This window comes from Triticum dicoccoides, chromosome 5B, assembly GCF_002162155.2.
Source record: "Triticum dicoccoides isolate Atlit2015 ecotype Zavitan chromosome 5B, WEW_v2.0, whole genome shotgun sequence".
Classification (NCBI taxonomy): Eukaryota; Viridiplantae; Streptophyta; class Magnoliopsida; order Poales; family Poaceae; genus Triticum; species Triticum dicoccoides.
The window spans coordinates 267881882-267903999 of NC_041389.1; positions in this window are offsets into that span (position 1 = coordinate 267881882).

Genomic DNA, 22118 nt, shown 5'->3' on the forward strand with positions numbered 1-22118 from the left:
GTAAAGGGAAGGGTTTGGAGGATTCAAATGCAATTGGAGACACGGATGTTTTTGGCGTGGTTCCGATAGGTGGTGCTATCGTACATCCACGTTGATGGAGACTTCAACCCATGAAGGGTAACGGTTGTGCGAGTCCACGGAGGGCTCCACCCACGAAGGGTCCACGAATAAGCAACCTTGTCTATCCCACCATGGCCATCACCCACGAAGGACTTGCCTCACTAGTGGTAGATCTTCACGAAGTAGGCGATCTCCTCGCCCTTACAAACTCCTTGGTTCAACTCCACAAACTTGTCGGAGGCTCCCAAGTGACACCTAGCCAATCTAGGAGACACCACTCTCCAAGAAGTAACAAATGGTGTGTTGATGATGAACTCCTTGCTCTTGTGCTTCAAATGATAGTCTCCCCAACACTCAACTCTCTCATGGGTTTTGGATCTGGTGGAAAGAAGATTTGAGTGGAAAGCAACTTGGGGAAGGCTAGAGATCAAGATTCATATGGTAGGAATGGAATATCTTGGTCTCAACACATGAGTAGGTGGTTCTCTCTCAGAAATGGTAAGTTGGAAGTGTAGGTTCGTTCTGATGGCTCTCTCCACGAATGAAGAGGAGGTGGAGGGGTATATATAGCCTCCACACAAAATCTAACCGTTACACACAATTTACTAAACTCGATGGGACCGAATTGTTAAACTCGGTCGGACCGATTTAGTAAACCTAGTGACCGTTAGTGATTTTTGGTGGGACTGACATGCATCTCGGTGAGACCGATTCGGTTAGGGTTAGGGCATAACGTAATCTCGGTAAGACCAATTACACAAACTCGGTGAGACCGATTTGGTAATAAGCTTTCCAGAGAGTTGGTAAGGTAAACTCAGTGGGACCGATTTGCTCTTTTCGGTGAGACCGAAATGTTACAAAATGGAAACCGAGAGTTTACATTGCAATCTCGGTGGGACCGATCGCTCACTTCGGTTAGACCGAAACGTTACGAAGGGAAACAAAGATATTACAACCCCATCTCGCTGAGACCAAGATCCCTATCGGTAAGACCGATTTGCTTAGGGTTTGTGGCAGTGGCTATGACTTTTGGAATCGGTGGCGCCGGATAGGAAGAATCGGTGTGACCGATTTTGGCTTTGGGTTTAGGTCATTTGTGGATGTGGGAAAGTAGTTGAGGGTTTTGGAGCATATCACTAAGCACATGAAGCAAGAGGCTCATTAAGCAACACCTCATTCCTCCTTGATAGTATTGGCTTTTACTATTGACTCAATGTGATCTTGGATCACTAAAATATAAAATGAAGAGTCTTGAGCTCTTGAGCTTGAGCCAATCCTTTGTCCTTAGTATTTTGAGGGATCCACTTTCATCATCCATGCCATGCCATTCATTGAGCTCTCCTGAAATAATTGTCTTGGAATAGCATTAGCTCAATGAGCTATATGTTGTTATGAATTACCAAAACCACCTAGGGATAGTTGCACTTTCACAACTCTCAAGAACTCTCACAAACGCTTCACGCATATGCGATTTGGTGAGGAAGAGTTAGAAGGAGCACTTCTAGGGTTCCTGGGATCTTTTGAATGGAGTGGTCAACCCTCCACCCGATTGGTAGAGAGGTATTTATAGTGCTAGCATGTTGTGGCCATTGGAGCAATAAGTGTTCCACTGTGTCATACATCTGGTGGAAAACAAGCACTGGACGTTCGGTGGAATCACTGAACATTCGGTGGTTGTAATGTGCCAGCAGATGAAAGCATTATAAAATGGCTAAGACAAAGACTTGTTGGACGTCTGATACTTGCCGGACATCCAGTGTCTCAGGAGGCACCATCCATCCGGTAAGTACTGAAAATCAGTTCATTCAGTACTGGATGTAGTGCACCGGATTTCCGGTAGGGACCAAAAATCCGTCTGACATGTTCTGTTGAGATTATACCAGATTTTCAGACGCAGCCGGATGTCCGGTGGCTCGGGAGAGACCATCTGGAGAATGCCCAGCAACTGACAGTTTCGCTTTGGATGGGATGAACCCGTTTACTGGTGGGGACCGAAAATCCATCGGTTTTGTTCCTTTGAGATACCCTGCATTTTTGGTAAGTCCAGATATCCAGTGAGCAATGAGGAATCAAGCGTCCGGTATATACCAAACTTCTGGTGAGCCAAAGACCAAAATGGTTTTCCTGAGATAAGAAATAGGTCTATTTGGAGAAATACCCAGGAGTGATTTGTAGGTCTATGTGTGATATGGATGTATATATGATGTGAGTGAAAGACACTGGAAGAAACCATGGATTTGGAGCAAACCTTCCATGAGTCCCGATGATCGTGTCTTACATAGTGTGGGATCGCTATACTCGGGAACAAACCGAAGAGCCTAAGCTATTTGTCTTTGTTTCTTCATTCTTGAGCAATATACACTTATGTAGGTCATGATCCACACACATGATTCCACGGGACTAAAACCAATGATATACTTGACAAACATGATTAGTCATCTATATGTATATTGTCATCAGCATCAAACTATGATTAAGGCATGATTGCACTTTCAATTTCCCCCTTTTTAGTAGTCTCCAACCTCCAAGAGTAACAACATCCACCCAGGAAACAAGTGTGAATAAACTTTTGATTTGGTGTAAGTGTAGATCGAGCACCTCTCTTCCACTTTCCAAAAAATCAACACATTTGAGTGGAAGGGACATCTCCAAGGAATTTGAGCTATAATCAATGGAGGAGAGATATATGGTTTTCACGTTCTTCATGGGGAAGAAGGGCCTATTTATAGCTAGCCCCCAAATCCAACCGGTACCACACATTTTCTATGTGGACTGGAAGTTCTGGGTTGCCCCGAAAGAACTCCCCCCCCCCCGAAGTTGCAAACAAGGTTCTAGACAGGTTCCAGGAATTACCAAAGGTTTGCAACTAGGTTGCACACCTTCTGAACACCTCAGAAGCTGGCTAGACTTGACTAGAAGTGTTCGACCCTGAAAGTGTTTGTAATCGATTGCAAATCTGAACATCGGAGATGTTGGTAGACTGATAACCCATAAGTATAGGGGATTGCAATAGTTTTTGAGGGTAGAGTATTCAACCCAAATATATTGATTCGGCACAAGGGGAGCCATAGAACATTTGCAAGTATTAGCAGCTGAGTTGTCAATTCAACCACGCCTGGAGATTAATTATGTGCAGCAAATTGATCAGTAGCAAAGTAGTATGATAGTTTTTATAGTAGTAGCAACATCAATAGTAACAGTAACAGTGATAGCAATGATTTTGTAGCAAGTGCAATAGTGACAATAGCAGTAGTAACTTAGCAAGAACAATATGACAGAAATTCAAAGGCATTGGACCGGTGAATTCGTTGGATGATACTCATCATATAACAGTCATAGCCTAGGGCGATACAACACTAGGTCCATTTCATAAATATAATGTAGGCATGTATTCAGTAAATAGTCATACGTGCTTATGGAAAGAACTTGCATGACATCTTTTGTCCTACCCTCCTGTGGTAGCGGGGTCCTATTGGAAACTAAGGGATATTAAGGCCTCCTTTTGATAGAGAACTAGAACAAAGCATCAACACACGGTGAACACATGAACTCCTCAAACTACGGTCATCACCGGGAAGTGTCCCGACTTCTGTCACCCCGGGTTTGCCGGATCATAACACGTAGTAGGTGACTATAACTTGCAAGATCGGATCTAGAACATAGATATAATGGTGATAACATAAACGGTTCAGATATGAAATCATGGCACCCGGGCTCAAAGTGACAAGCATTAAGCATGGCAAAGTCATAGCAACATCAATGTCAGAACATAATGGATACTAGGGATCAAGCCCTAACAACACTAACTCGATTACATGATGAATCTCATCCAACTCCTCACCGACCAGTGAGCCTACGAAGTAATTACTCACTCCCAGTGGGGAGCATCATGGAATTGGCAATGGAGAAGGGTTGGTGATGACGAAGATCGAAGATCCCCCTCTCTGGAGCCCCAAATGGACTCCAGATCTAGCCTCTCGATGAAGAACATGAGGTGGCGGCGGCTCCGTCTCGTGAAACGCGATAAATCTTTCTCCCTGATTTTTTCTCCAAAAACGTGATTTTATAGTGTCAGGGTTGAGGTCTGCGGGACCACTAGGTGGGGACAACCCACCTGGGCGCGCTTGGAGGAGGGCGCCCTGGTGGGTTGTGCCCACCCAGGTGCCCCCCTCTGGTGGTTCTTAGCTCCAATATTTTTCATTTATTATATAAAAATCCTCGCAAAGTTTCGTTCCAATCCGAGAACTTTTATTTCTGCAGAAAAACAACACCATGGTAGTTTTGCTGAAAACAACGTCAGTCCGGGTTAGTTTCATTCAAATCATGCAAATAAGAGTTCAAAACAAGAGGAAAAGCGTTAGGAAAAGTAGATACGACGGAGACGTATCTGAAGGAAATATGCCCTAGAGGCAATAATAAAGTTATTATTTATTTCCTTAATTCATGATAAATGTTTATTATTCAGGCTAGAATTGTATTAACCGAAAACTTAGTACATGTGTGAATACATAGACAAAACATATAGTCCCTAGTATGCCTCTACTTGACTAGCTCGTTAATCAAAGATGGTTTTGTTTCCTAACCATAGACATGTGTTGTCATTTGATGAACGGGGTCACATCATTAGGAGAATGATGTGATGGACATGACCCATCCGTTAGCTTAGCATTATGATCGTGTCAGTTTCATTGCTACTGCTTTCTTCATGACTTATACAAGTTCCTCAGACTATGACATTATGCAACTCCCAAATGCCGGAGGAACACTTTGTGTGCTACCAAACGTCACAACATAAATGGGTGATTATAAAGGTGCTCTACAGGTGTCTCCGAAGGTGTTTATTGGGTTGTCATAGATTGAGATTAGGATTTGTCATTCCGTGTTTCGGAGAGGTATCTCTAGGCCCTCTCGGTAATACTCATCACTATAAGCCTTGCAAGCATTGTGACTAACGAGTTAGTTGCAGGATGAAGTATTACGGAATGAGTAAAGAGACTTGCTGGTAAAGAGATTGAACTAGGTATTGAGATACCAACGATCGAATCTCGGGCAAGTAACATACCGATGAAAAAGGGAACAACGTATGTTGTTATGCAGTTTGACCGATAAAGATCTTCGTAGAATATGTAGGAACCAATATGAGCATCCAGGTGTCGCTATTGATTATTGACTGGAGATGTGTCTCGGTCATGTCACTACTAGGGAAAAGCCTAGCAGCAGCGCGGGTGCTAGGTATATCAGTAGCGCGGGATCCGGCGCTACTAATAAGGCACTACAGCTAACCCTTAGCAGCAGCGCGTGCACAACCGTGCTACTTCTATACAAGTGTAGCAGCAGCGTGCTGCGTGGAAGCTCCCTACTGCTAATAGCTCTAGCGTGCTTTGCCTATACGCGCTACTGCTACTATCACACTGCTGCTAACTTTTCTCCACTCACTACTGCTAATTTTAGTAGTTTTTGAATTTTTTTTCCTGCATATTTGTTTTGTATTTGAACAGGCTTTATACAAGAATCTTTAGCACATACAAATGTAATCATATCATATACATACAAATAGTCTCATCATAATCATCATCCAACGCAAAGTGGTATCTTGTCAGCATCTTGAAAATAGCGATACATGCAAGTCTCCAATACTTGCAACTACAACGTCATCCATCTAAACAATGGTATACGCGAGAAGAGCTATCACTATGAGTGAGAGCGGAACTATGCAGTACATGAGGCGGCGGTTACGAGTCCTCTCTCGCGCTAGCGTGAACCTCAAGTAACTAGCTTCTCCTTCTTGTCTGCTTTTGAAGCCTTTATGGCTGGCGCCCGAGACCCCATTCACTTGCGCCTGACACTCATGCCACACGTTGTACACCCCCGGAACCTTCCCTTTGTACACAACATAGCACTGCCATCTCGTCATCAAGAAGCTAGGTACCTGTCAGAGATGCATCTTCATCAAGAGGATGTACAATCATATGCAACAAAATATACTAGAGCAACATGAAAAAGAAAGGGTTAGCAACTAGATGCAACATACAGTACGCAAACTAATTAACTAGAGGTACGCAGGTCATCGTACCCAAGCTAACAAAGTAGCGTTATGCAAGTTCGGCAGGGACCGTGGACATCACAAAGTTTCATCGCTACAGAAAGTATACAAGTTCAACCAATACATATCATCATCAGCAACATCGTAAATCACTAGAAGTTCCATCCTTCCATATCACCGAGGATGGACCCTAGCTTCTTGAACGGCGTGAGGTCATGACGTTGCATGCCTATGCGAGTTCGGACGTCAGCTCGCGATATAGGGCCGTGGTGGAACATCCCCTTCTCATCGACGAATTCTATCATGATGATCGTCGCAATGTCCCTTTGGATGCGAAAGAAGTCATCTCTAAGTTTATAATCCGCTTCTCCATGAGATTCTACCCACTTGTGGATATGATCATCATTTCTCCTTGTCATGTGAAGGTTTTGGTGATCCGTGCTGAACTCAATCATGAGATGGAGGATGTAGAATCCATCTTTCTTGCTTGGTTTTGGGACATGGATGCAGCAGAAGTTAGTTTTATGCGTGAAACCCATCTTCTTGTTCCTTTGTTTCCTGATCTGCATGTGGCCACCTCTAATGTTGAAGCCTTGGAGAGCATCATCTAGAATATTCATTATGTGGGTGTAGTCCTTCTTCTCGTAGTCTCTGGAAGGATCGAAATACATGGCGTGGGAGACTCGCGAGTAAAGAACAATAAGGACGACACGCCCGTTGCTGTGGGGAAAAGACACCTCAAATTATTCTCCATATGAGCGAGAAGGAATGATTGAAATGTACGAAAGGGTTGTCCGGAACTGACTTACTTTGGATGATAAGGCAGGAGGACAATTTCCTAGTCCTTATTCTGTACCATGAAGTTTTGGAGGTAGTCCCTAGCAGTTTCACGCTCAAGGTCGCCAAGACTCAAGAAAGACTCGTGCATGTAGTACGGATCCGGCACACAGATTTGCGAGACTTCTTCTCTCTTCATGACGGAGCTCATATGTAGCGCAAAAAGGCGGACGATTGTAAAATCGAGCCGCCTTGTCAGAAACATCTCAAAGATATGGTCAAACCGTAGGAAGAACACCTCCTTGGGCCGTGTGTCAACGTAGCAGTTCGCCTCAAGCACACGAGCCGCGTATGTCAGATATCCTGGATCCTTTGAGGCTAGTAGGCTTTTCTCAGTCGACAACACATGGATGTGCAGTCTCCTGAGATCCCCTAATAGTGCCTCCAGCAGTTTCAGTGGTAGCATCGGCTCGCCCGTGAGATGGAACATGGCCGCACCTTTCACGGGTACACGCTCTCCAAAATCCATCGTCTGGCTGCTATGTGCTCTGGCTTGTTTGGAGGCAGCTATCTTCCCCGATCTCTTCCTCTCCTTTTTCTTGGGCACACCTTCCATACCCTTCCTTAACCCCTGCACCGGTGTTGCCAGGCTAAGCATTGTACGACCCCCGGCTAGTTGAGTCTGTGTTCAGGCGGCATCTTTAGGCGTGTCCTGTGAGGATTTCATGAAGAGAGACTTCTTGCAATCCCTGCTACGACCTTCCTGCCTTGGCAGATCATCCATATCCTCATTAGCATGCTGATAGCCTGATTTGTCATATGGTTGACTCATCATATCTATGTCACAATCATACGCGTTGGTATTGAGGAAAGCCATTGGGTCGACCTCCGTCTCATCATCCATTCTCTGTTCTACAGGACCGATTACATCAGCCAGTACTATTGCACCCCCTTCATCACTTCGTCCGCCGCTCTCACCCGGCACTACAGGAGCTGGTAATTGTGTAGGTGGGGTGGTGGTCTCCGCACATGCTTGTTGATGTGTGGTTATTGGTGTGCTCTCGGCCGGCTCTAGACGAATAGGATTCTTCGGCCATAGAAGCACCCAGCCCTTGCTGGTTCCAATCCACGGCGGGGTCTCGTCGTCCTCTCCCACATGCTGTATTGGAGGAGGCAAATCCTCGTGCCCCGATTTCACACTGGACAAGTTAACCCTGAAGTGCCAAGTAGGGATCGGCTGGTTGTGGAACGTGGGTTGCAAGGGGTTCATTATCACCCCCTTTCCCACGTCCACCTTCTGGCCTTTGATCAAGTAGAGTATGGTGCACGGGGTTTCTTTGGCCTGCAAACACATACTATGGCGTAAAACATCTGAAAGGCAACGAAAATGGAATATTATATATATATATGTTGGTGCGACATGTAATTACCGTGAGGGTGTCGAGCTCAGCCAAAGACGAAGGCCCACCTAGCGTGCCAGAGACTGAGGACGGGCTGCTATGAGCGGGAGCGAGTGCGAGAGGAGGCCCGATTGCGTGAGCAAGTGATGGTGCGGTGGTGTTGATGTTCACGGAGTTGCTCCCGACGAAACTGGGCAACGGGAAATCATGTACCGTCTTGTCTGGATTTTCCTTCATCCAGTTGATGATAGCTAGAACCAAGTTAGTAGCAAAATCATTTCTGCAGGCAGTTACAGCTGCATTGACTGCCTGCTATAGCAACTCATTTTTTCTCCTCGGCTGTTTTTCGCGTCCTCAGCTGCTTTTTGCTCGACCGCAAGCTTCACCTTCTCGTTGATGTCCGCCTGACTAAACTTCTTTTTCTGCTTCTTGGCCTCCGGGCCCTCGTTGTAAAACACCTTCCACGTGGCGCCGTCTCCAGCGCCGTGCACACGACCATATTGTGGCTGCTGGCCCAAAGGGAGTCCCTTAAGTTCGTTCAAGGCCCGGTTGAGAGGGGTGTCCCACTTGGGCCTCATCGGAGAAGTAGGGCTTTCGGCTGCAAGCTGGTGTTGCTTCTCCTGCAGAAGGAGCGTGAACCGTTTAGGAATGTGTAGTCGACTAGATATGGAGCTAAATGTAAGGTGGTAAAAGAATAATTACCAGTAGTCTAATCAATTTCCTCATGATCTGGTCCGTGTAAAAAACCTTCTTTTCCTTGTCCCACTTGTAGCGGGCCCTGATGAAGTCACGCTCCAAGGGGTTGGTGAACTTCGCGAAGGGGTCTGGCATACCCGTGGCTTCACGTTCCGCGTCCTCCTTATCCCATATGGGCCTTTTACCGAGGTAGCCACGGCTTCCGAGGTGATGCTTCCCCGTGTTCCTTTGCTGAAGGCTCTTGAATTTTGCAACCTTAGCCTTGGCTACCTCGGTAGCGCAAGTGTCCTTGAACTTTTCGAACTCCTCTTCCGTAAGTGTCGGATTTTCCTCCAGAATCTTGGACAGGGGTTCCTCAGCCTCAATAACTCGTTTCACCCTCCCTTTCCAGGAGGCCAAATCATTGCTGAACATGCCCATGGCGTGATTGTTAATCCTTTTCATCTTCGGATCATCCCACGGTTGTTCTATGTTATCATCCCGGTCGGGGAACTTGAATCTCTTGTGCAACTTTGTCAGGAGCAACTGCGTCAAATGTTATTTACTCCCTTAAGTCATCGTCGTTGATGCTCGCACATTCCCGTAGGATGCATCCTACTTGGTTCCCATAGCACTTGCGAGGTTCTTCCGGCTCTAATGGCTCAAACTTGCCAGGTGCCATCTTTGTGATCACCAGTCGTCCAATCCCTAGTTTGTTAGGTTTTCATATCCTCTGCTTCTTCTTTTCGGTAGCGGCATCGGCGCCTATACCTTCCCCGTCGGTATCTTCCCCGTCCGTACCTTCCCCGTCGGTCTCGGCGCCGCCAACGGTGCCGGCACCGTCGATGTCGATGTCGGCGTCAGTACCATCATCGAGGCCGACCGGCAAACCTTTACTTTGCAATTGCTTAGCAGTCAAATAGTCGAGGTACTCTTGTTCACCCTCATAATCCATCTCGTCTGCATCTTGGTCAGAAGGCCCAGTTTCTTTGTTGTTCGACATGTTTCCTATGATTAATTCTCCTTGTTTAATTCTAAAACTATGAAAAAAATTAGAAATGACATAAAAAATAAATCTATGTTTGCCAGAATGTCATTTCCCCGCAACTCCCAGCACTCGATAATATCACTAATAATCCCAACATTTCCTTTGGCACGCATAAGAGAGGGTGATTCATTAGAGTGAGTTTGACAATGATCTTGCTTATGTGGTGGATCAAGTCCTAGAGAGGGTGATTCATTAGAGTGAGTTTGACAATGATCTTGCTTATGAATTTTTATAGCTTCGGAAATAATATCACTAATAATCCCAACATTTCCTTTGGCACGCATAAGGTTTGTAAGCTCAAATAGACGATCACCAAACATAGGATCACTAGAATTCATCTTACTCAAGGCAATAGACTTATGAAGAATTTCATCAAGATTTTTCAAGGAATAATATGGAAATCGTTCCTCAAGAAATTTCCATATAGTGTAGGCACACTTGAAAGTAGGCAAACATCCAATCAAGTTTCTAGGCAATCCTCTAATGATAAGTTCAGCAGTTCTAAGATTCCTAATCATGTCAATTGACTCATCATGGGTAGGATGCATAGGAACAACATAAGGTACACAAGGGCTAGCAATGTACTTGTTCAAATGATATTGATTGAAAATTACAAGCATCTCATTTTTCCACTCATGAAAATACTCTCCATCAAGAATAGGCACTCTATGTCTAAGACTCCCAATAGTAGACTCATCCATCTTTCTCCAACGGTGATTAAACCAAAGCAATGGAGACCAATGCTCTGATACCACTTGTAGGACCTTGAGAAGAGGTGTCTAGAGGGGGGGGTGATTAGACACTAAGTACCAAAGTTGTAGTTTTTAAGTTTCCTTAAGTTTAAGTGGAGATTAGGCACAAGTTTAACATTCACAATACATATCAAGCAAGCATGCAAAGAGTATATGAGCAGCGGAAAGTAAAGCATGCAATTTGCAAGAATGTAAAGGGAAGGGTTTGGAGGATTCAAACGCAATTGGAGACACGGATGTTTTTGGCATGGTTTCGATAGGTGGTGCTATCGTACATCCACGTTGATGGAGACTTCAACCAACGAAGGGTAACGGTTGCGCGGGTCCACGGAGGGCTCCACCCACGAAGGGTCCACGAAGAAGCAACCTTGTCTATCCCACCATGGCCGTCGCCCACGAAGGACTTGCCTCACTAGCGGTAGATCTTCACGAAGTAGGCGATCTCCTTGACCTTACAAACTCCTTGGTTCAACTCCACAATCTTGTCGGAGGCTCCCAAGTGACACCTAGCCAATCTAGGAGACACCACTCTCCAAAAAGTAACAAATGGTGCATTGATGATGAACTCCTTTCTCTTGTGCTTCAAATGATAGTCTCCCCAACACTCAATTCTCTCTCATAGGTTTTGGATCTGGTGGAAAGAAGATTTGAGTGGAAAGCAACTTGGGGAAGGTTAGAGATCAAGATTCATATGGTAGGAATGGAATATCTTGGCCTCAACACATGAGTAGGTAGTTCTCTCTCAGAAAATGTATGCTGGAAGTGTGGGTTCAGTCTGATGGCTCTCTCCACGAATGAAGAGGAGGTGGAGGGGTATATATAGCCTCCACACAAAATCTAACCGTTACACACAATCTACCAAACTCGGTGGGACCGAATCGTTAAACTCGGTCAGACCGATTTAGCAAATAATGTGACCGTTAGGACTTTCGGTGGGACCGAAATACAACTCGGTAAGACCTATATGGTTAGGTTTAGGGCATAACGTAATCTCGGTAGGACCAATTACACAAACTCGGTGAGACCAATTTTGGTAATAAGCTTTCCAGAGAGTTGGTCAGGCAAACTCGGTTTGACCGATTACACAAACTCGGTGGTACCGATTTTTGTAATGAGTCAACCAGGAAGTTTGCATTGTAATCTCGGTAGTACCGATTGCTCAAACTTGGTGGGACTGGTTTTGGTAATGGACATACATAGAGAGATTACAATCCCATCTCGGTGAGACCGAGATCCCTATCGGTAAGACCGATTTGCTTAGGGTTTGTGGCAGTGGCTAAGACATATGAAATCGGTGGCGCCGGATAGAAAGAATCGGTGTGACCAATTTTGGATTTAGGTTTAGGTCATTTGTGGATGTGAGTAGGTAGCTGAGGGTTTTGGAGCATATCACTAAGCGCATGAAGCAAGAGGCTCATTAAGCAACACCTCATCCCTCCTTGATAGTATTGGCTTTTCCTATAGACTCAATGTGATCTTGGATCACTGAAATGTAAAATGAAGAGTCTTGAGCTTGAAGCTTGAGCCAATCCTTTGTCCTTAGCATCTTGAAGGAGTTCCCACATCCTTTAGTCCATGCCACTCCATTGTTGAACTTATCTGAAACATGCTAGATAAAAGTGTTAGTCCAACAAGAGATATGTTGACATTAATTACCAAAACCACCTAGGGAGCACTTGTGCTTTCACTCCCCTATTTTGAGTTGAGGGGCAGCTCCAAAGCTTGAATCCTGAGCAAATACTGTGATTCAGGGAGTTGGGTTTTGAGCATGGAAGTTGGTGTTTTTTCTCCCTGGGTGTGCTGGTGACCTGAAGCTTGTGTCTTGTGATTTGTGGTCCCTGAACCAGTGAGAGAGCCAGTGTCTGAGCCTGTCCTGGAGCCTTGTTGGGACCTGCCATCATTGGAAGTACTGTCTCTAGACCTCGTTTCCATAGAAGAATGGGTGTCCAGCGAAGGGTTGGTAGATGTCACTGTCTCATCATCAGTCCTGGGTGGTTCCACTTCAATCAACAACCTGTAGATTTTGCCTTTGATCCCAAAGAGACTTTCCTCTGGGATTTTTGTAGGGTCCTTACAGGAGATCTTCACTCTAACAGTCTCATAGACAGACTGAAAGTTATGTTGCCAGTCCACATCCAACAACACTCCTAGTGTAGATGTAATCTGGTCAAGCATAGACCACTCACACCACTTAGGATTAATCTTCCTGATTTTGATCTAGACATCCTGCAGGTCATCCTCTGCCTCTACATTACCTTTCCAGACCTCTACATTGACTATGACATTTTCTTTTTTCAAACCAAAGCATGGGTAACCTGCTACATGGGCCACATCAATCTCTGGAGGGAATTTAACCAAGAAGGTCCAGTCATCCGGTGCATTGATGGGCCACGACCAATTTGTTTTGTAAATCTTAGCAAACTCTTCTGCTAATTCTTTTTTTTGTCACTTCCCCAAATTCTATGAGAACTATACCCACATTCTTCAGCCCACCATGGTGTTGTGCATTCACATCTAGCACATCAAGATGATAAAAACCCAAGCCTTGGGCAGCACTCTCCACATATCTGGCAGAGGTGTGTGCCTTCTTCCTGACAGGGAAGTCATCCACCACATGAGTGACCATCTTACAGATAAAGCAGCTTTTGGGCTTCTCACATTTGTCATTGTGGTGTCCAGGATCTCCACAGTTATAGCAGACTACCTGAGCATAGGACATCAACCCAGTAGAGGTTGAAGAAGAAGCTTTTTGTACCTGATCTTGCTTCTTGCGCTGAGAATTCTTGCTCTGATTCCTAATAGATCCTTGCTGACCACTAGAGTTGCTTCGATCTGCTTGGAGCGCATTCCCCCCACCCCCTGAGCCCTGAGGGGTCCCTTGGGAGGGAGGGCCAAAACATTGCTGCTGCGTTCCTCCCCCCACCCCATGGTTGCTGTTGGAACGGGTGGGGGAAGCCCCACTATAGCGGTGGACCTTGGAATCCACATCCCAAGAACTGTTGTGGTGGAGGACCCATCGAAGGATGCATCAAAGCTTGTTATTGTGGCTAGCCGACTTGGTTATCTACTCTGCCTCCTTTGCCTTTGCCACGCCCACGCCCATGCCCTCCATCTGCCATTGCTAAGTGTTGAGGAGTGGCGGTGGCTAGGTTTTCTTGGCAAGGAGGAAGGGGTTTAGGTTTGCTAGGGTTCTCGATTGGCCCTCCTTTTATAGGCTCCCAAAGCTGACAGTGAAAATCAGCCACGGAATCTCGGGATTCATCCGCCAGGTCGGCATCCCAGTCAGCTATTTTCACTTTTCGAGCTTTGGCACACTTCCTTTTCTGAAGAAAATTAAACCCACTAGTTTGCTACAGTACCAGCAGAATTGTTTCTTCCTGACCCGAATTTGTTGCCCAGGGAGGAGTCCGGACATCACCATTGTCACCTCTAGCAGAGCCTCTCTCCTTTTCTACATCCAAATCTCCATCTAAAACTAACATAAAACTGAGAGGGTTATCAGTGTGAGCTGCAACTATTGATCCTTACCATGGTTTTGCCCCCTGAAGAGCCACTATCGCAGAGTCTTTGACTATCTCAGTAACTGAGGCATCTGCTTCTTCATACAGATGGTCCTTAGACAAAGCAGAACCCCTTGCTAAACGAATCAAGTCTGGAGCAGGGTGTTCAGCAAGCTGGCATTCACTCTTCCATCCATGCTTGCAGACGTGGTGGCGATGATAAGCAGAGAATTGCAGTGGCTGGCGATTTTTGTCAAGGTGATCTGTGATCCGGATGTTGAAGGACAGGAAATTGGTATCCTCCTCTTCCATAATCCGATCCACCTCGGCCCTGGGAGGCTTCCTCAATCTGTTGCTGGCGTCGGTGACAGGTACGGAAGCAGATCCGTAGGCTCTGGTTCCAACGAAACGCTCGTCGGCATGAGGCCGGAGATGCAACTCCATCTCCCCTCTCTCCTTGGATCTCCTGATTTCCCTTCCTGTCGTGCCCAGTTAACGAAGGCCATTAGCGATTCGTAAGGATGCGGCATCCTGCGCTTCTCCTCTTGCGTGCCCTCGAAATAGATCCTCCAAGCGAGATTCAGCAGCTCCTTGTTGACATGATCCTTGCAGATTTGGACATGCCTCCGAGCAACTGAATACTGACCTGAATCTGCATCCAATTCCTCCTCCGCTTCCCTACACTCCCGAACGCAGAGCGTCCACGAGAGAGCATCGTCCATGATCCTCCTCGCCCTCTCTCTCCAGCGCCTCTCCCTGGTCGCTGCTAGGACCTCCGGCAAGACTGAATCGAGCCACTGAAGCAGATCTGGGAAGGCCTGGTAGACGAACAGGAGTGGAACCCGGTAGCCTCTCTCCTGCCCCAGCACGGGTCTGATTACACTAGCACAACGAGGTGCTATACAAATGGTTTTTAACCCCTTTCCGTGATGGCATTTGGAACCGTCGCCTAGTGAGTGTGGGCGATAGGGGGGTCCTTCCCACACAACCCAGAAACCGTCGGAGATATGCCCTCCTGGCACACACGCTTAGCAAAATGAGGTCGTGTGCGACCGACGAGTGATCAAATACGGCTATACATACAGTAGTGCTCAAAAAATACAATTATACAGGCGAAATCATTTCCGGTCATAAGTACATCCCACACAGTCAGTCCCCGCTAAACATTTATGTTCGTATATACATCCCACACAGTCGCTCCAAGGAAAATATTTCTATTCGCAGGTACATCACACACAATTTTCCCTGTTAAATCGTTGTGATAGCGTTTCCATTGCACACGGTATTAACAATTTTATCGTTTGCGTTGTTGATACATCACAGATGGTGCGTAGAAGAAACTGTGTGGCAAAGGCTGTCCATCACAAACAGTTTTCAAGAGGATGTCGTGTGTGATTGTTCATTAATCCAACACGGTTTATTCCTAGAAACTGTGTGTGTTGCCTGAGGTCATCGCCCACAGTGTTTTCTCAATAACCGTTTGCAATAGAAAAACCCAATTAGCAGGCTAATTATCCTATTATTAATAATCAATTTATTAATCTAATTGACATTTCATATTAAGCACATAATATATTTCATTTTCATAATTGAAATACATCAGAGTACAACATCATATAGCTTTAGCACTCGGCTACCCCATTACACAACTGCACCAGCACCAAGTTTCACATGCAACATCTATAAACTTTTGAAATTAGCATCATAGAAGGTACATAGACAGATGTATATCATCAGGAAAACTGCTGAAGCAGAAGGCGAATATTGAGCCTTCATTGATGTTGAAGGTCTTTGCAACTTTAAGCCAGTGCTTGTGGATGATTGACCGTCCATCCTTCGCCCTCTTCGAGAATACTTCAATATTGAACCGTGGGTGTTGTATGAATACCTTCCTCGCCTCCTGACCATACAGATGGTTTGAGAGGTAATCATCAATGAACTGATTTGGAAAGGCCTGAAAACAAGAATGTGCATAAATATCTTCTCTATATTTGAAATGGGGCAAAGGAATAGAGAGGCAAGGTATAATAGTTACTACCATCATGTAGTGAACTGACGTCTTCTTAATTGTGCAGACAAAGATCTTGTTGTTTTTTGTCGCTAATTTCTTTATCCTAACAATCTTTCTGAGTTTCTTGACTTGACTGATATTCATGGACAACTCATTTCCCCATATGCAAAAAGGGTCGAACAGTGGGTCAAAACCTCTGACAGCAGGACCTACATGTGCAAGACCAAATTGTTAAAAACCTAAATATTAGAATGGTTCCTACAATTGCTCAATAATGTGCTATTAGACAATGGACCATGCACGTGCTAGCCTCGATTGTAAACCTCAGTGCTTCCCCTTGTTTCCCTACAACACATATAAGGTAGTTAGTCATCGGGTTAAGTAAGGGTTCGCATGCTATCAGTAAAATATGTTGATGAAAAATAAGCACATTGCAGATTCATTAGATTAATTCAAGCCACATGGAAAACCCATTTATCCAAACCAAGCATGATTAAGAACTAGGAGATATGGCACTTCTATATGTTTCTCATGTATTAAGTGCAGCCAAATTCGATTTATTCCCCAATACAAAATTCTACCCACGACAATTGGACATTGCATTGCAGAATTGAACCAAGCAGTTAACTAAACACCACAACAAGTGAACCAAACATTAACTGAGCACCACATTGCACAATATAACATACTCCTAATAGAAGTTCAGACAGTTAACCAAACCAAGCATGCTTAACAACTCAGAAATATAGCAATTGTATTTGTTTCTCATGTATTTAGTACAGCCAAATTCGATTTATTTCTCACATGGTATACAATAACAGAATGCACCCACAACAATTGAACATCGCATTGCAGAATTGAACCAAGCAGTTAACTAAACACCACAACAAATGAACCAAACGTTAACTGAGCACCACATTGCACAATATAACATACTCCTAATAGAAGATCAGATAGTTAACCAAACCAAGCATGCTTAACAACTTGGAAATCTAGCAATTGTATTTGTTTCTCATGTATTTAGTACAGCCAAAATCGATTTATTTCTCACATGGTATACAATAACAGAATGCACCGACAAGAATTGAACATCGCATTGCAGAATTGAACCAAACAGTTAACTAAACACCACAACAAATGAACCAAACGTTAACTCAGCACCACATTGCACAATGTATAACATACTAGAAGATTAGACAGTTAACCAAACCAAGCATGTGTCACAACTTGGAAATATAGCAATTGTATTTGTTTCTCATGTATTTTGTAAAGAAAAATTCAATTTATTTCTCACTTGGAAGACAATACAAAATTGCACCCTGAAGAATTGAACATCACATTTGCAGAATTGAACCAAACAGTTAACTGGACACGACAACTAATTAACCAACAGTTAATAAGTGAGCACGACATATAGAACATATACACCAGAGCAACAGATTGCACGGTAAAAGTGGATAACACAATTCACTAGAATTTGTTAAGGAAAGACATTAGCTAGCAAACTGAACATGGGTCCTTATAGTGAGCTAATAAGACAAGCTACTCCTCATTGTTGGAGATATCGATGATGATTGGCTCCTTGGACATGGAAGACGGCGAGGCCTCTGCATCGTGGGTGCCCTCGTCATAGTGGTGAGTTGCCTGAGCCGCTTCGGGCACCAACCTACTGGCTCTCGAGTTGAGGTAAGCACGTGCACACTTAGAAAACACCTCGTAGTCTTCGTTGAAGGCACCGAGGGTGGCCTCGAGAAAATGCCACGAACTATCGTTTAAAGCAGCCGACCGCAATGCGGCATCGGCGCGCGAGGCGTCGACGGTGGCCTTGATAGCAAGGTGCTCCTCCAAGATATGGGGGTCGGTACGAATGGCAGCCATCACGACCTCATCCGCGCGTGCGCCGTGATTTGCTTCTCCGCTGCCAAATGCTCCTTGAGATCTTGGCTATAATGCGTGCACCATGGCTTAGGGTGGCGCTTATTTGGTGGAGGGGTCGATGATTTGGGTGGAAGGTGTCGCGCCGGCAGTCGGGGCATGTGGGATGTGGAAGGAGGAGGAGGATGGGGGTCGGTGTGGATTACCTGCCTGGATAGACAAGGCCGAGCAGCATGAAGGAGGGTCGCCGGCAAGGAGGCGGCGCTGCAAGCAAGGAGTGAAGGTTTCAACTTGGAAAGGAATGCGGAAAAAGGGGAAATGTGGCTTTTGGTAAGGGGGGGGACAGGGAGGTAGATATTTTCGCGGAAGCCGAAAATTTGGAATCGGTTCAACGAAAAAACTGGCGTGCAAAGTGTCATCAGACACGGTCCCTTATTCAGATATGTGTACGATATGTGAACATCACAAACGATTCAGATAGCTTAACCCGTGTGTGATGAGTTTGAACGTCAAAAATTTTGGTTCAAATTTCCCTGGTTACAGTGGTCATCCACGTCATTGCAAAATTTGGGTACACAAAGGAGACTACAGCACACCTGGTTAAAGTGTCAACATAGAACAACAGGAGTGTTGTGTTAAATTTTGGAATTTTTTGGGGTTCGTTTGGACATTTTTATACATTAACTGGGTTTTCTAGGCATTTTATGTGCATAATTCAAATTTGAAGTACATGCACATGCTCCAGTGCATATAAATTGTTTGAAAAATCAAATCTATGTCCTTGGTTGCATGCTTAGGTCCCATGCAAGAAATGAGAATGAATGTCAAACACCCTGCCATCGTCACTCCGCCGCAAACACTGAGATACCTGGTTTTTAAATTCTAGTAAATCCAAAACTCGTCTGAAATTCATGAAACTTGGCATGCTATCATGGAGCGGCACCAACATGCCGTGGTAATTTTTTTGTTCCATTTGGGGCAGGTTCGGGTATAAACTTCTCACAAATCAGAGCTTCTCACAACAAGCGTGATGGTTTCGGTAGGGAACGTGCCACCTTTGGGGACGAAACGATATCCGTTGCCTCTTATTGCTTTCAAAAAAATTCTAGTGTCAACATAGAACAACAGGGGTGTTGTGTTAAATTTTGGAATTTTTCGGGGTTCGTTTGGACATTTTTATACATTAACTCGGTTTTCTAGGCATTTTATGTGCATAATTCAAATTTGAAGTACATGCACATGCTTCAATGCATATAAATTGGTTAAAAAATCAAATATGTGTCCTTGGTTGCATGCTTAGGTCAATGTCAAACACCCTGCCACCATCACTCCGCCGCAAACAGTGAGATACCTGGTTTTTAAATTCTAGTAAATTCAAAACTCATCTGAAATTCATGAAACTTGGCATGCTATCATGGAGCGGCATCAACATGCCATGGTAAAAATTTTGTCCCATTCGGGGCAGGTTTGGGTATAAGCTTCTCACAACAAGTGTGATGGTTTCGGTAGGGAATGTGCCACCTTTTGGGACGAAATGATATCAGTTGCCTCTTATTACTTTCAAAAAAATTCTAGTGTCAACATAGAACAACAGGAGTGTTGTGTTAAATTTTGGAATTTTCCGGGGTTCGTTTGGACATTTTTATACATTAACTGGGTTTTCTAGGCATTTTATGTGCATAATTCAAATTTGAACTACATGCACATGCTTCAGTGCATATAAATTCATTGAAAAAATTAAATCTGTGTCCTTGGGTGCATGCTTAGGTCCCATGCAAGAAATGAGAATGAATTCAAACATCAGGGCACTATTGATTGCCGGCAAAACGTTGAGATACTTTGTTTCTAAATTCTAGTAAATCCAAAACTCATCTGAAATTCATGAAACTTGGCATGCTATCATGGAATGGCACCTGACATCCTGTGGTATTTTTCATGTCCATTTTGAGAGAAGGCGCACTCGAATAACAGCCAACAAAGGCATTTTGAAACAAATAGCTGCCACTGTAACATCTCAAACATTTTGTATATTTTAAATCATGTGCGTTCTGTTAACAATTCACGTGACGCCACGCCTCGCTCTTTTAATGGCTAGGAGGTGCCGTGCGGACAGGTGCTTGAGTGCTTGACTAAACGGGAGGCGTGCGAGCTGTACTCCAATGCGGAGGCTCACCGAGAAGCGTGCGAGCTATACGTCGCGCAGGCTCAGCGGGAAGCGAGCCCTTTGACTTCCATGGCCTCCCGCCTTGCTCGCATCCTCTCCATTAATGACGCCCAAGCCACAGTTTAATACGGTTTTTAAATATAAAACACTCATCGAAAATGTTTTAGTTAGAACACCCGTATGCAAACCGACAGCTTCCCCAGGAAGCCAAGGGAAAATGTGCCGAGCAGGATTTGTGCAGCTCTTGATCGCAAACGTTTTAGTTAGAACACCCATATGCAAACCGACAGCTTTCCCAGGAAGCCAAGAGAAAATGTGCCGAACAGGATTTCTGCAGCTCTTGATCGCAAACGTTTTAGATAGAACACTCGTACGCAAAGTGAGAGCTATCGTCTCCCCCCTTAAGTCGAGGGAAAATTCGCAGCGCAGGATTTGTGCATCCCTTCAACGCAAATGGTTGTTTTGGATGACCCGTGTGCAACCACGTACAAACAATTTGGTAAGATTTGCATCTGTCATATTGGGTATGTTGCCATTTGTCAAACTAGAAAGATTGATATTTGTTGATCTAGTAACATTGCCATTTGTCAATCCTTGTAACACTGCGATTTGTCAAAATATGCAGCTAAAATCACTAGCACCATCTAATTTTTGCAACTAAAATTCAGTAATTAAGCATAGATTTCATTCATAGATTAAGCAGTCGTTCTTAATTTATACAAACAGTTCAACTCGACAGCCGAACCGACCAAACTCTTCCTCAATTGTTGCCAACCACGTACTGAAATAGCTAGTTCAACTATATATATACTAGCTAATTTTAAGTACGTTGTACAGTTCCACCACATCTATAGTCAGATGAACTGAACAAAATAGCCCCTAAATATGACTACTACTACGGAGGGTCTTTGTACTACTTCCGGCAGCCTCTCCTCTGCCGAGCGCGCTTAATAAGAGGCAGAGGAGGAGGAGGAGCATACCGACGAGCTGGACAACTGCAATACGGTGCCTGCCGCTGCTGCACGTTCAGCGACACTCACCAGCTCGAACGCCCTCTACCGCTCCAGATGACCCCTCTCAAAGCGGACGGACTGCCGGTAGATCTCCTGATTCCTCGCGCTCTGTGTCGACGTGTGCTGCGGCCACGACTGCGGTAAGGCTCTTTACGTAATCGATGAGGCGCTCCTCCTCCTCCCACAGGAACTCGATGTAGCGCGCAAGGTCGCTGACGCACGTGCGGGCCTCCACCTCCGCCTCCCTCCTTCGGGCGGCGGTGGCGAAGCGGGTGATGATCCCGACGGTCGACGGTGCGCTATCGGCCACGGGCGGCCGACGATGGGGTGGCGGCCACGACCACAACCTCCCGCCTTCGGGCCGCGGTGGCGGAGCGGGTGATGGACACGGTGGCCGGCAGTGGGGTCGGGGCCACGACGGCCACCTCCCGCCTTCGGGCCGCGGCAGCGGAGCGGGCGATGGCCCTGGCTTTCGACGGTGGTGTGGCGGCAACGGTGGCCGGCAACAGTTGTCGACGGGCAGCGGCGATGGAGCGTGTGGTGGGTGTTCCACACACACCCAATAGGGACGCCACGCGCACTACACTACGCTGGGGACTGCGCCGCCGCTGCGGTGTAGCCTCCCAGCTGGAACTGTCCTCTGATGACGGCGGAGTGGCTGAGCAATGACGATGGACCGGTGCCATTGGTGATTGTGGGAGAAACACACGAGATAAGCTACAGGGAGGGAGGGGAAAATGCGACGCAGGACTCGCCGGCCGTGAGGGTTTATATAGCAGGCCGATAAGCATTGGAATTTT